Here is an 8,775-nt window from a genome sequence, read left to right on the forward strand (position 1 = left end):
GGAGTCCTGTGATGTCTCTGCCCCTCATCCCTTCTCACACCTCCCACCCACATGGGAACTGCTCTGAGCTTCAGCAGCTGCTGAATCACTAGCCCCTGTAACACAAATCAGACTAGACTAAATTTACAGGTTTGGCAATATTCTGGCCTCTGCTTTGGCAGTGACGGGCAAATCTGAGATCCAAACACACCTGTTCACAATTTTAACCCCATTAACTGGATTTATAATGCTTTGGGTGTAGGAAGATATGGGAAATGTATTCTCTGCATCAGTCCCTTTTGTCGGGTGACAGAGCTGCATTCATCTGTCCCTTAGACCAAGAATGTTTCACCAACTGATTTAATTACATGAAGCTTATGCAGGAGTTACAGAAGGATTATCTGGGCTTTATCATGGTTATTATAGAAAATGATTATATTGTTACTATTACAGAGTTACAAAACGTAAAGAGGAATCACAGCAAACTTGGCAAGAGCTCATTAGGAGTGTGGTGCAGTCTGCAGGAGCTAATTAAAAATGCCTATATCTCATAATAACCATTTATCTCATCACAGTCTCCATTCCCTGATTTTCTTTCTCCGGAAGGAATGAGAGCAAATGATCTCTCACCGGTGTATGTGCACACTGTAAAACACACCGAATATGCTGCAGTACACATGGTTTTGTTCCAGGGTATGAAGCCATCAGCTCCATCCTTACCCGCCTGGGCTGTGGGCTGACTGCCCTTCCCTACCACATGAGGCCACATTAGATGCTCTGGGGTTGCCCGGAGATGCTTTAGGAAATAACTTATTCAACTATTCCAGAAAAAGCTTTTTGACATTTTAGATTGTTGGCCCTGTGAAGCATTATGATGATGAAGGTGACTCACGGCTCCTCTTCTGCTCTTGAGGTCACTCCAAGAAACTCCAGCTCTGTCCAAGCTCTCCAGAGGTGAGCAGACCTCTACCCTCCAAAGGCATCCACTTTAATTTTGTTAAATGCCACTTATCTGCAGGATCCACCTTAATTTCCCTGGGTCTTCTCACTACAACGGACACACAAATCCCTGACTGCACTATCACTGTCTACTCGTGGCAATAAGGGTAAGTGTGGAGCGGCTGTCTCCCAGCGGGCAGGATTGCCATGGCTCATCTAATTCTCTCTTTCCCTTTTCCTTGTATTACGCCCTTGAAACAACAGAGGAAATCTTCACTAATACACAAACCTGTGTGCTCCTCCAGGAGTTCTTCTTCTCTCCTGCATCTGTCACACCAGAATTGCAGGGGGAAGGCAAGGCGGATGATACGAGGCAGCTTGTTGGCGGCTGTCTGACCTTGCTCTTCCTCCCATGCGGCATACGGGACGACAGCTGCAGCAGAGGAGGAGGAAGGCTGAATGCAAGAAGATGGGGACTGTAACCCTGCAGGGGATGCTGGCTGGGGAGACATGAAAACAGTATTAAAACAGCAGAGTAACACGGGCATTTGCATTTATTGTGCTCAAAGTCTTACAGAAGTGGCTGGTACCTCCGGTATCTCTGTTTCCAGCAATATGTTGGTCTGCACTGCTTACTGTGACTGCAAGCTTCGCTCAGACGTCTGCGTCTCTTCGGTAGGATTGCTCCTTCTGTACGCTTTCACAACAACAGAAAGACACAGCTTCCAGTTAATCTGTGTTATCTGGAAAGATGAAATCAAAGCGAAATTCGTTTTGTCAACAGGGGTGTGAGTGCTGACAGGAGATGGATAGGAACAGGCGAAAACTAGCTGTAGTGGTGCCCGGCAAATCATTTCTCACATTCACAGTGCCTGGATGCAGGGGGATATTCTCCAGATGACATTTGATGAACCTGTTTTCTTTTGGAGTTGGAATTAAAAGGCTCTGTAGGAAAAGAAGAGAAATAACTTGCAAAGGCACACAGCTGTGATACCATTTTCCGTGCAGCCCCACGACGTTGGGCTGGAAGGGACCAGAGCGGAGAGGCACAGCCTGCCTTGCTCTCCAGGGAAAGGAGGGTGTACTTACACTTCTTAATCCATCCCAAAATATCAGTATCTTGGAAACAAATTCCTTGTCATGTTTAATCTTTGCACACATTTTCTATAAAGCAGATGGAGAGGCTGCTGAATAATGAAATCCTTGAGCCTGTTGCGGCTGAAGTCAGATGTAAAATCAACGTCAGCAGCATGGAGATTATGCTCCTCATGACAGCAGGAACCAAGTCTGAGGTCTGTTGGCCTTCAGTGCAACCCGGAGGATCCTCAGTCCTCTAAGACACTGCTCTTCTGCTTACAATTTCTTGGTCAAATAAAGACAATGATGTAACTGAGGAGCATAAAAATGTCAGTGTGAGCAGCTCAGCCTGTTCCCAACAGTGCCGACAGCAGATGCTCATGGAAAAGCCTGGGAAGAGGGTGAGAGTTAGAGATATTCTCAGAAATACGCTCAGCTTCCTGGGCTTTGTGGTTCAAGGAGTCCATAGCTATGCACAGGAAGGGAAATACTTCTCTGTGCTGGCACTGAAAACCTTCCCGTTTCAACTGATGTCTGTAGTTCTGCTGGGAGGGACGGTACAAGTCATTCCCTCTTTGCCCTCTCTGTGCCACTCACAAGCGACATCCGGTAGTAGGAGATGGTGACACTGTTAACCAGCTGCTGGAGTTGAGTCCTGGCCATAGCTGAGCTACAATAGACAACACTTAATTCCCCCCCCCGCAAAGAATTTCTGCTCATTTTCAGCAGGACCTTGCTGAGGGAAACTGGCTGCACCTGGAGCCGTCTGCTGATCATTGAGTTGGCTCTTCTCTTGCCCCGCCATTATTCTGATACGAGCTGGTCATGGTTTTACTGAGTTTCTTTGACCATAGAGAACTCATGTCCATAACTTCAGGCAGACATCTGAACTATTTTGCCCCAGATCATATATTTTTTATTTGTTTCATCCTAAGAAGAATTTCTGTTTGTTCTCCATTTATCTACACGTGCGACAAAGATGATCAGACAAGTAGTGCCTACTCTTTACTTCTCTGTACAGCCTGGTGTCTCTGGTGACTCGGAACACTTTATCAAAACCAATCAATTAAACCTAATCAATCAATTAAATCTAACCACTCATTTAAACCTATCCACTATGCCCATTGGGCTGGCATGTCCAATATTCAGAAAAAGAAAGCGCTTATTTAAAATCCTGGCATTTTCCCAAAAGTTGTCACTCCCCTTCTGAAAACAATGCTGGAGAAATCAGGATTTTGCTCCTGCATGCTTCTCCCTTTTAAGTTTTCCTTGCCAAACTTCAATTTCAGATGTATTCCTGCCTAACACTGTGTTGTATCAGCCCTTCTCCCAAACATCTTCTGCTTTCAGAGGCAGTTTTGACTGCACACAACTCAGCTGCTGCCTGAGATGAGGAAATCTCTTTTTGCAAGGACAGCAGACAGGGAAGCTCTTGGCGGATGAAGCAACCTGTGAGTCACTTCCGTGGCTTTTCCAGGAGATGTTGCAGACAGAGGCAGGACACTGAACTTAGCTGAGATTTCCCAGCTGTCATGTTATTTGGGTGGCCAAACATGAGTCATTTCTAAACCTAGATCACGCTGGTTTTGTTGTTGTTGTTTTGTTGGTTGGGTTTTTTGTTTGTTTGTTTTCCCTGAAAACACATTATCTACTAAATAAAAAAAAGCACAACAAACATTCCTGGTGAAATCAATCTGAGTCAGCTTTCCTGAAATCAGCACATGTATAATGAGCATGAATTTCTCTACTCTAAGTTATTTGTCTTCATGCCTGGGACCAGATTGAGGAAAGAGCCTGGAGAGGTTGTTATGCCCCACCTGGAGCTGTCCTCTGAAAGCAGCCCTGCGAGCTGAACAGGGATGCGATGCTGCAGTCTCATCTCTGGATGCTGAAAAAAAAATCTGATGAGAAAATGATTTTCATATGGTCAATGACTAAGACAGCAATTAAATGAACTATATAAAATGTTTTGGAATTAGTAGAGAAAAGCACAGCTTTATAAACTGTAATAGAGGCTAAGAAAAGCAGCGGTGTGACCCCAAGATTTTGACATGTATTCAGCGCGTGTAGCACGAGGAGTCCTGGTGTACACATACAATGGGACTTGTCTGAAAGGAATGAAGAACACCAAGGAGCGAGAAATTAGAAGACAGAAAAGAGGGAGGGGGATTAATCAGCATTAGTGCTGCTTTCAATCACTGTGTTCCCTATAGAAATTAAATTGCTCAACTCATATCAAGTTACCCATTACCAATACACGCCGTTGCTTTCATTCCTCACTTTGCTGGGCAGACTGCAGTGATGTCCTTGTGCTTCAGCCTTTTCTGCAGAGTAAAGGGGTTAATTTGATCTCCCTCTCTGTCTCTTTAAATATAACTCCTAAATTTGATCGTTTGCCTTTTTTTTTTTTTTTTTTTTTTTTTAATTATTACTACAATGGCTGGAGCTTTTCTGGAGAAAATATATCTCCCACCAATACACTGCAGTTTTCCAAAGCAAAGTTTGAACCACCTTCATCAAACCTAATGGTCACAGCTTTTAAACCTTTCACTGAGGGTGACAAACCATTGCTGGCCACAGCATAATAGCAAAATACAAGCTCTCCCAGTCCGGCTTCTGCAGCTCCTAAAGCAGATATAACATGACAAGCACATCATACACACATATGTAATCCTGTGAATATCTGCCATATGTATATATGGTACACACTTTTGATTCTTGCATAGACATCCGTGTACTTGGAGTAGCCACAAATGATAACTGAGAAAAACAAGTCTCTGTTTTTCATTACCACCTGTAATTCCACCTGGGCTCATTGCTTCCTCTGCTAAAGTGATAAATAAAGTAATAATTCTCCCTAAAAGCTGTGCTGCATATCGCACTGCTTGAGCACCCTCCTGGTACATTAACGGGGTGCTGGGACAGGCTTTATGGATGTTTAGATCCAAGTATATGAGCTGAGCATTCCTCCCCACCTCAAATTAAGAAGAAACCCAGCATTTTGAGGAGATTTACATTGATTTTCCTGCTGTAAGCCAAACCAAGCTGGAGCATCTGGAGTTCTTCACAGCGTCTCTCCGTGCTCGGCACGTGCTGGAAACTTGGCCTCATGCCCCTGAGCAGGCCAGAAATAGCCTGTCCCCAGGGATTAACTGACCTCCGTGCTGCCTTTCCTGGTCTGTAAATTTTATCTGATGGGCTTCAAGGGATTTCCTCTGATTATTGCGGGTGCCTCTGGAGATAGATTTGAAAGGATCCTGAATGCCTGTGAGACCTCTCCCTCTGAAGCCAACACATGGAGAAACCTGGCGGAGGAGCTATAAATCTTGGGAGGTTTTACAGCAGCTCCCCAGACATCTGTATTGCCCGTATCAGCAAACGCTCCACGCATCGCTATGGGAGTGGGATGTGGCGAGGGGAGAGCTTAATTTAGAAAGCAACTATTTAATACCTACAGTTCTACATGGCAGCCAAAAATGTAACCCCAGACAAATAGCTTTCCTAATGCAGACTGTATTAATATGTGTATATATATAAAGTAACAGCATTGCACTCACATGCTCATTTTCCACTGGCTGATCATGGGCAAACCCTCAATCACATCCAGACCCTGCTGTGCTACCACAAATACTGGAAGAGGCAAATATTCACATGTCCAGGCTCCCTTCTGGTGGTCTCCCTTCCGAAAAGGAGGCACGCTACTGCCCCAGCCCAGATGCAAGGGAGGCATTCGAATTAAGAGCAGAGCTGCACAATGAATCCTCCTGGGTGGGAACAGAGGTAGCAGAACAGGGATGAAAAATGAGGGAGTGGGAAGAGGGTTCTGGGGCATGTTGGGATTTCGATAGCATACATAATTTTGGCCAGAAAAAAAAAAATTAAAAATATCTCAGACAGGCTTAGTTGCAGTGATGTGATGGGTTTGCAACCTTTCCTACAAAACCTGATGTGCTTTGTATAAAGACTGCCATAGAAATGAGAGGAATCAATACAAAGATGCCTCTGTGCGTGCATGTTTTATATTAAGACTTAGTTGATGACTTCTCGTCATTTGAAAGAAATGTTCAGCCTCAGTGCTTGAAATTATCCAGCTGCAGCATTTTCTACTCAAACCAATCTCCAGTTAATTTGATCCTTCATTTATCTTGAACAAAGCCTCCTAATAAAAACATTTGTATTACAAATGATACACTTGATCAATGGGATTGCTTTAGGCAAGTATTTGATAATTTGAACACTAGCTATAAAAAGTTCTCATTTAATAAATGTAACCGGCCCAAATTTGCAGTGAGAGAAAGCCCCAAACCTGTACATCACTAAACAAGCCAGACTGTAATTAAATATAGGGTTATTTAGATGTTCTTAACAACATTATTGTTAGAACTGGCTAGTGTAATCTCTGTGATATTAGCCGTAATTATTTTTAGGTAGCACGATTAATTGTTTAGTTCAGTCCAAGTGACAAGAATGGATTGATTCAAAATAAGGAGCTGACTGGGTGCTAAGCTATTAATTTCCTTTCAATCCTGTAATTCCTTTGGTCAAATTGGTGAGATAAATACACACATGATAAAGAGGCAGAGACCTCTCCCAGACACGGACTCATGCACACAAATACCTGCACACACTACTCCTCGCACTACAGGCACCTCCTTGACAAATGTGCCTGTTGAGGGTGGGCAGAATATTTACTGCTATCTTCCCACAAAACCTACCTGAAAACTTCTGATTTGCATTTTGGGCAACAGCACCCTGGGCATCAACAGCACCCAGGTCCTGTGCAGTGCAGGAGATAACGCGGGACCCTTTGCAGGGGCTGGGAGGGGGGAAACAGCCACCAATAACATTAATGTCTGCATTTCTGAGATCTCTTTTCAAGCATATGAGTACTTCAAGGTCGCAGGCTGCTTTGCTATGGATGGTATGTTCCCCCTCACAGGCCTGGGTTTGAGCTAGGAAACATTATCCCTTGACAGTCAGAGTGGATTTCTGCTTTATTGCATTTGCTGTTATCCCTCACTCCTGGATGCTTTGGGAAGCAGTCCCAGTACTTGGAATTTTATGCTGTGTTTATTTTCATTAATGGTGGCATTAATCAGCTGTTTTCCCTGGGTCTCCACAGTCTGCTCAAGGATGCTCTTGGAATGCAAAGACAAATTCCAGGTCAGAATTCCTGTTGCTTGCTATTATTATGGTTGAAAAGTGAAATCACTGCTCTCTTTGTTCAGACTTGTGCACGAGCACACTGAAAAACTGCCAGCAGCTCCAGCATCCCTTCTGCACCCTGGTCAAAGAGCTCTATTCTGACATGGCTACCAGCAGCTGTGTTATGAAAAAATTCAAAGTCTACAAAAAATGTCACCCTGTACATCTGCCTATTTTGTTTTGCTTCTCCAACCCTTTTAAATCAGCATTTTCAGGACTTCATTTAAAATGGAAGACCAGGAAGGGGCACAACGAGGATTCTCTCTTGTCACATCACGCACTGAGTTGTACACCATAACAGCCTCAAATCTCTTCCAATCCATCACTTATTTCCCTCTAGAAACTTTTCCACTCTATTGTCTCTGACTGTTATTTATTTATTTGGTTAGCTGACTTCAAGGGACATTTCTCCTGGCTGGATAAAGACATTTTGCAAACAAAGGCGTGGAAACATTTCTGATAACGCTGCAGAAAGCTGGGTCCCTGTGGGCAGGTGATGCTCCGTGTCGTCCAGCAGCCACTGCTCTGCGTGGTTCAGGAGCAGCATTTTCACTGCTGGCTGCAGCGAGGACCGAGGCGGGAGGAATTAAAGGGTTGCTCGAGGATCCACAGGGCTCTAAGGACTCCCCTGGGGAGGATAAAAAGGAATTAGGAAGGACTTTTATTGACGAGGATATGTTGCTTGTGCTTTGCTATGCACACAAAAGAGCGTAATTGTAAGTATTGGGAGGAGGGTTTATTATGGCTGAAACTATCATTTACACTCCGTGGAGAGTAAAAAAAAGCTCTTTGGCTGAGAACTTGGGTAGGTGCTCCACCTTTTCTGGTGTTTTACAAGTCAGCCCAAAAGGCCTGAGGCCCAGATAAGGGTGACTAAATAGGAAAGCAGCAAGAAATAAATAACATTGTCCCCTCTTTTCAGAGAGCTCCATGTTTTGCTGCAGCACCCTGGGACACTGAGCTGGAAGAAGAGATGTGGATTTCCATTAACAAAGCATGTTCTGTGGAAAAAAACTCCACCTTTGGGCAACTCTGCAGCATCCAAAGGAGAGGAGAACACAGTGCCAGCATCTGTTCAGTGCTGGGAGAAGAGAGCATCTGCTTCGAGACTCTCCGACGTTTACTTCGAGTGAGAAATCGTTGCCCTAGCCGTAATACTTCAGGAGCGAGACACATAAAGTGAATGGAATCCACACAAATGAGGTAGTTAGCGTAACCGAATACGCTGTTCATTCCTTCAAGAATGAAAAATATGAGTAATTCCCTGGCAAGGCCCAATTACAGCCTGCCAGCCTTAGAACACGGGTTATATCTATTATGGAATAATAAGATAACATTAATAAGGTTCCCAGAAAGAACACCAGATAGCCATCCTCCCAGCTGCATAAAGCTGGTCTGACTATTCCAGTTGTCTCCTGCCTGAGGAGCCCAGCACTCACCAGGTCTTTCTGGTCGTCTTTGGCCAGAAAGGTTCAGGTCTGCCAGCTTTTTAGCAAGCGGCTCCGAGTGGGAAATAGGGCAAGAGCTGTGGGAGTGCTAAGGAGCTCCTCTCTTTGAAGGAATTTCAGTATCAGG

The 8,775-nt window shown here is 44.3% G+C and overlaps 2 long non-coding RNA genes across 4 annotated transcripts in view; both read right to left on the reverse strand.

Annotated features, from left to right (window-relative positions):
* Positions 1–323: 323 nt before the first annotated feature.
* LOC118174634 lies at positions 324–2,681 on the reverse strand. Its single transcript, XR_004754717.1, has 2 exons — positions 2,008–2,681; positions 324–1,863 (listed from the first exon to the last, which is right to left on the reverse strand). It is a non-coding gene; the product is annotated as an uncharacterized LOC118174634 (long non-coding RNA).
* A 122-nt stretch (positions 2,682–2,803) lies between these two features.
* Positions 2,804–8,775, reverse strand: part of LOC118174629 — an 8,448-nt gene continuing 2,476 nt past the window's right edge. For 2 of the 3 annotated variants that reach the window (XR_004754708.1, XR_004754710.1), the window contains one exon: positions 6,867–7,828. This is a non-coding gene — a long non-coding RNA (uncharacterized LOC118174629). Of the gene's footprint in view, positions 3,884–6,866; positions 7,829–8,775 lie in introns of those variants that run through there. The other variant, XR_004754707.1, reaches the window with a different exon arrangement.

Source organism: Oxyura jamaicensis, chromosome 14 (genome assembly GCF_011077185.1).
Source record: "Oxyura jamaicensis isolate SHBP4307 breed ruddy duck chromosome 14, BPBGC_Ojam_1.0, whole genome shotgun sequence".
In the NCBI taxonomy this organism is placed as follows: domain Eukaryota; kingdom Metazoa; phylum Chordata; class Aves; order Anseriformes; family Anatidae; genus Oxyura; species Oxyura jamaicensis.